Source organism: Zalophus californianus, chromosome 1, assembly GCF_009762305.2.
Source record: "Zalophus californianus isolate mZalCal1 chromosome 1, mZalCal1.pri.v2, whole genome shotgun sequence".
NCBI lineage: Eukaryota > Metazoa > Chordata > Mammalia > Carnivora > Otariidae > Zalophus > Zalophus californianus.
In genome coordinates this window covers 81,995,456-82,002,271 of record NC_045595.1, presented here as the reverse complement: position 1 = coordinate 82,002,271, position 6,816 = coordinate 81,995,456, and positions in this window count along the sequence as shown.

Sequence of the window (6,816 nt, the reverse complement as noted above, 5' to 3'; positions counted from 1 at the left end):
TTTTTTTATAGGGCTGTTGGTTTTCCCAGCAAGAAGCATATCTATTCTCTTCACAATTTCTTCCACAAATTATATTTTTCACAAATAACTTCCAGTGCTCTCATTCTTTCTCAGAAATCTTTTTTTTTTACTATGATTATCAACATAATCCCTCCACTTTCCATTGCCATCATTTTCATATTGCACAAATGTTCTCTAGAATATGATGAATCTTCGTTTGACATTCCTAAGCAGGCTTACGTTAATTTTAGTTCCCCATTGAATTTCAAACAGGAGCCTCCACACTGACATTAAAAAATATTAACATTTGCTGTGGCAGGGCAATGTGCTGAGGCGTGGATTGTGGCTCTGACTTGCCACATCTTTCCCCTTGTTCTTTTTTTAGAAAGAGCAAAGCAGAGGGATTTGGCAGGGCAATTCAAGCTGCCACTCAGAGCAGCTCCAGAGATGGAAGGCTAGCCCAGACCATATTGCGTCCTAACTGGCAGCAAATCCTTCAGTCAAGGTCTTCTGCAGAAAGGCAGCATGAGCTGGGCCCCTCACCCTTCATGATGTCTGTCCTGGGTGTTAGGGATAACTTCGCCGCCAGAAAACCACCGCTACTTTCAATTTTTCTGAATGTTTCTAAAAATGCTGCTTTTTAATCCGTTCTTTCACCCCAAATAACAGTTCTCCCCTTTGTTGTTTTCAATAATGCAGTCAGTGAAAAGAAGCCAAGCTTCTGATAGAAGTGTGGTGGGATAAGTTTTTTCATAACCAGCTGCTGCTTCTGCTACTTTTTTTTAATTGAAGCCTTTGTGCCCTTTATGGACAAGGCAACGTGCAATAGGGAGAATTTCCTTCTGCAGCTCTTTCCACCCCTTCAGCCTTGCTTATTTTTATCATGTCCCATCACCATTATTACCCATTATATTTATATCTGCATTTAGCAGGCAGACTTGCTTCATGTCTATAAAGGTGTAATGAGCAATTTGGGTTAATGATTTTCTGCAGCTGCTCAAACAGTTGGTACTAACGTCATCGTTTACGCCTTCCAAAGACATCTGAATGAGGCATCAGATGTAGACCAAATTGGTTTTGCCTGTTGGAGGAAGTAGAAGCATGGATGGGGGTGGTGTGTGTGTGTGTGTGTGCAATAACTGTTCATGCATCTTTCATTCCCCAATTTGATGGATACTAGCAGTGGAGTCTCTCTCATAAGAGAGAGTGAGGAAAGTGAGGAAAAAAAAAATGATCCACGACAAACAAACATACTTGTGTTGCCATCTTGATTAAAGGATATTGCTTTAACAGAATTCAGAATTTTTACACAGTTGTGCAATTTATAGGTGAACTTTGAAAATACATAAAATCAATGACTTTTCATCCCTCTTTAGGGAGTAAAGAAGCTGGCTCAGAGAAAAGAACATTGGATTGGAAATAGAATAACTAGGTTCAGTGTTTCTACTTGGCAAAATTTCAGCTGTGACCTTGAGCGATTAGTTTCACTTCTCTGGAACTCATTTCCCTTCTCTGTGAAACTGGGGATACTGAATTCCTCACAGAATGGTCTCAGGGAAAAAGGGAGAGCAAGCACCTGAATGTAGTATATAGCCTATGGCACAGGCACTGGGTGTTACTAGTATACACTTTTAGAGGGTTTTTTGTTCAATTAATGTGCCCAAATACATATCAGAAAGTTTCTCCCCCTACATAGAAGGGTGTTTGACTTCTCTTTGACTTCCCTTGGCTTTGACATGACCTATCTGAAGGTCTCTCCTGCCAATGTCAGTTCACACTTCTAGTCTTCCACTTTCTCAATTCCTGGCTCTTCTCAGTAGTATGGAAACGGTGTAATGGAGTGACTATTTTACATTGTGTTATTTTCATGCTTTAGGAATTCAGAACTTGACAGGGAAGTAATTTAAATTTGGCAGCCTGTGGGCTCATGTAGGGACAAAATTTTGAAAGAGAAACTTGTTTTGAATTTCCTCCCAGCCCTGTCTGCCTCTCTCAAATATACCTGTGACGAGTGTGGATTCCTTAATACTCTTTCTATATCAGCTCCCCTCCCTTTTATGATATTCTGTCTTCCTTGCACCATGACTTGATCTGTGTTCTCCCCAGTGGTGGAAACCATGCTCCATCTCTAACTGACATCTGTAGCCCAGAGCCAGGCATATATTGAACTTGTTAAATGAATAGACATGACTATGAGGAGATAGCCAATCTGGTCAGATAATTGGAGCTAAAGGGTTAATTAGCGTAAATGATTTCATGGATTGTGTCTCCCAGACTTCAAATTTGCCTTCTGGCTGGCACCTTACAAAGTCATAATCTGTGGAAGTGGCAGATGGTGAGAGAGCTTTATAATCCTGGGGCAGGCCTTGAGGGCAGGGAAGGTGAGCAGATGTTTCTGGACATGTAACTTTGATAGGATGTTCTCACAGCCTTGTTAGGGCTGGAGGCCTACTCTTTTTTGGATGAGATGGAAAATTTTGCCCCTCCCTGCCACAATCACCCCAGAAGTTGCTTGGAACAACTTGGTTCAGTTTTATGAGTGCTCTGAAAAAGAACAACTCGATTAAGCCCTAATTTTTGCAGACACTGGTAAAAGGCTTTGGCATATACTGATAATTTTCTTAAATCCTAATAAATGATTCTACCTGTAGGTACTATTTTAAATTTCACATTTATGGATGGGGAAACCAATATACAAAGAGATTAATAAATTATTTATTTTTAAGTAGGCTTCATGCCCAATATGGGGCTTGAACTCATGACCCTGAGATTAAGAGTCTCATGCTCTGCCAGCTGAGCCAGCCAGGTGCCCCCCAAAATTACGAAATTATATAAAGTTACAGTCAGTAAATGGAAGAACCAGGAATCGAACTCTGGATGTTTTGGCTCCACATTCTTTGTTGTTAACACCACAGGATAATGGATAAGAGCACAGAAAATTCTGTATGTTTTTCACACGATGCTGAGATAGACATTTCCTGGAGACTTGGAGGGGGCAATAACGTGATGATCAACAAATTGCTGTGGGTCTTTCTGACACTGTGAGAAATATAGTTAGGCTGTGAGAATGGGGAGTGCTCAGGGATACTTCAGTGGAGAAAGGAGCTCAAAATTCCTAAGAGCAGTTCCCTAGGGGCAGTGCCTCTGTGTTCTGTATGACAAGAATGCTAGGATGTACCTAAAACTGTCTTTGGAGTGCAGGAGAGCTACTGCAGATATGCAATTGAGAGGAGTTTTGCTATCAGGCAAACTAGTGATACCCTCCTGAGAAAGAACAAGGCAAGGATGTATACTTGCATTAAAGACCCACTCTAGACCCCGTGGAGGTAGGCTGAGGGAATGTTCTCAGGATCAAGAGTTCTTGCAAGAAGTAATTCTTGTTCTAACCTGGCTCACACATGAATGATCAATAGGGCTGCCAGGTTCCTTGCCATTGGCTATTGACTGTCATCATTTACCTGCAAGACTTCTAGTTACTGTGGCTGCTATCAATCATCCCCAAACTCATTGGCTTAAAATAACTAATCATGAATTATCTCTCACATTGTCTTCAGGTTAGGAATTCAGGAGCAGCTCAGATGTCGTAGTATGGAGTTTCTAGTGAGGTTGCATTCTGAGCATGGCCAGGATTGAGGTCATTTCACTTCTTCACTCAGGTCTGGCATTGGGATTGGGAAGACCAACAACGGGATGTGAGGCAGGGGCCTGTTAGGGGCAATTTTTACACGCTCAGGACTTTGGTGAGCCAGCTTTTAAACTTTTGGTCACTTGAAATAGATCACAGTGGGAGCATGCACACCATGGAAATCAATAAATACTATACAACAGGGCTTTTTCAGAATGCTGTTTTACCTCCTCACCACTGTGAACACTGGGGGCTCCTTGGCATCTCTTTCTCTCTTGATGTGGTGGCTTCAGGGTCGCTGGGCCTCTTTTCCATCAACTCTGGGCTCCCAAGGTACAAGTCCTTAGAGAGGGAGGCAGGCTCAAGGGTGCAGCTTGTTATGACCCAGCCTTGGAATTCTTGCAGCGCTGATTCCGCTGTAGTGCCAGGACCTTCCAGATTCAGGAAGAGGGAACGTAGATCTCATCTCGTTTGTGATGGAGGAGTGTTAATAGCACAATGTAAGAAAAGTGTGTAGATGGGAGGCCTTTGTGTAGTTATCCTTGGAAAAGACAACTCTCACAAAGACTTTTCTTTCTCTTTTTCTTTCTCTCTTTTTCTCTCTTTCTTTCCACGTACATGAGTCGGGGGGAAGGGCAGAGGGAGAGAGAGAATCTTACGCAGGCTCCCCATGGAGCCTAGGGTCCGATGCAGGGCTCAATTTCACAACCCTGAAATCATGACCTGAGCTGAAATCAAGAGTTGGATGTTTCACCAACTGAGCCACCTAGGTGCCCCAAGACTTTTCTTTTTTAAAAAATTTTTATGATCATAAAACTATTGTTCATTGTAATAAATTATATAAGAACAAAGTAAAAAATCACCTGATATTCTTTCCACCTTCAGATAAGCAGAATTATTGTTTTGGTTACAGTCCATTTATAAGTTTCTTAAATCTTTTTATTTTTTTAGAGAGAGCAGGCATGTGCACACATGTGCAGGGGTGGAGAGCAGAGGGAGAGAGAAACTTAAGCAGACTCTGTGCAGAGCACAGAGCCTGAGGCCAGGCTTGATCCCAGGACCCTGGAGTCAAAAGCTGAAATGACTGAGCTACCCAGGTGCCCAACAGTCCATTTATAAATCTCTGTATGCATACCTACATATATAATTTTGAAGGAATGGGTTTATATCATATACATCATTTTAGTTTTAAAATGTTCTCTTGGGGTGCCTGGGTGACTCAGGTGTTAAGCATCTGCCTTCAGCTCAGGTCATGATCCCAGGGTCCTGGGATTGAGCCCCGCTTCAGGCTCCCTGCTCGGCAGGAAGCCTGCTTCTCCCTCTCCCATTCCCTCTGCTTGTGTTCCTTCTCTCGCTGTGTCTCTCTCTGTCAAATACATAAATAAAATATTAAAAAAAAAATGTTCTCTTTGTTTTACCTTTCTCCTTTTCTCACTTATTTGCATCTTGTTTATCACACCTACAAAATATTCTAATATATCATCTCCAGGTCAAATGATAACACTTCTACTTTCCTGAGGCTGCTGTAACAAAGTATCACAAACGTCACAAACAACACAAATTTATTCACTCACAGCTACAGAAGTCAGAAGTTTGAAATCAGTATCACTGGGCTGAAACCAAGGTGTTAGCCGAGCTGCACTCCTTCTAAAGGCTCTCGGGGAGAATCTGTTCCTTGTGTCTTCCAGCTTCTGGTCTCTGGTGGCATTCATTGACTTGTGACTGCATCACCTCAGTCTCTGCCTTCATGGTCACATGGCTGTCTCCTCATCTATAAATCTCCCTCTGCCTCTCTCTTACAAGGATACACGTGATTGCATTTAGGGCCCATCTGGGTAATCCCGGATAATCCCCATCTCAAGATCCTTAACTATACCTGTAAAGACTTTTTTCCCCACATAAAGTAACATGTATAGTTTCTGGCTATTAGGACCTGATATCTGTGGGTAGCTATCACTCATCTTAAAGCTCTAAGTTATTCTTTTTATTGATTTAATAATATTCCACACAAATCACAATTAATTGATCTATTCCCCAATTAGAGGCCATCTATTGTCGAAAAGTTTAAAAAAACTTTTTAAATTATAACAACAAATGCTCATAGAAATTTACCCTTCACTTCTATACCCCTTTCAGAGATACAGCTACTTGTGTATCCATTTACAATTTCCATGTATATACAAGCATGCATGTATATGTATGTATATTTTTTATGCAAAGCTGTGCATGTGTATGATAGTTTTATAATTTATGTTTACTAAATAATCTTGGAAATCTTTTCATATCTACACGTATAAATCATACAGATCTACCAGAACATATTAATTAGCTTCCTATTAATGACTATTTAGGTGGTTTTTGTTTTTTTCCAATTCTAAACTTTGATGTAGTGGATACTGTTACCCTTATAAATTTCTAGTATGGTGTTTTATGACTGACAAAGTGAACTAAATATTGAAGGTCCCTGCCTTTCATGAGCTTCTAGGTATAAAATATTGACATAAACAGAAAGTTTATGGAAAATAACTGAAGGAACACAAAAGCATCTGCGTTTTGTTTCTTCCTCTTTCATCCTCAGGAGTGAGTCCTGTGCTGGGCGTATTGAGAGACTGCTCATGGTGTGGGCCTCCTCCAGTCATTTTGACGTGCCCTTAGGAAATTGTACTGAAGGTGGAATCATGGTATTCCAGAGGCTAGGAAGGAAAATTTCTCCCCAAAGGCCAATGTAAATATACAGATTAGTATACCCTTCTCTTATACGATATATGCATCTTTGTGTTTATTCCCAGTGGAATATTAAAACGATTTTTAAATTTGTATGTATTCTAAACTTCAGGCAAAATAGAAAAGCAATGACATGAATTAAGTAAATGATAGACCATTGTGAGTGTCATGGTCTCAAAAGCAAATGCGTATGTGGAAACTATTCCATGGTTTGAATATAAAGATAGGTAAAAGCAAAAGGATAGTGTTTTTTTTTTTAATTTTTATTTTTCGGTGGTATGGGTCAGCTACTCTTGACTCATTTGTATCATATATCTTTTATGGCTTATGACTTCTTTTAATTTAATTTAATTTAATTTATTTATTTTTATTATGTTAATCACCATACATCATTAGTTTTTGATGTAGTGTTCCATGATTCATTGTTTGCGTATAACACCCAGTGCTCCATGCAGTACGTGCCCTCC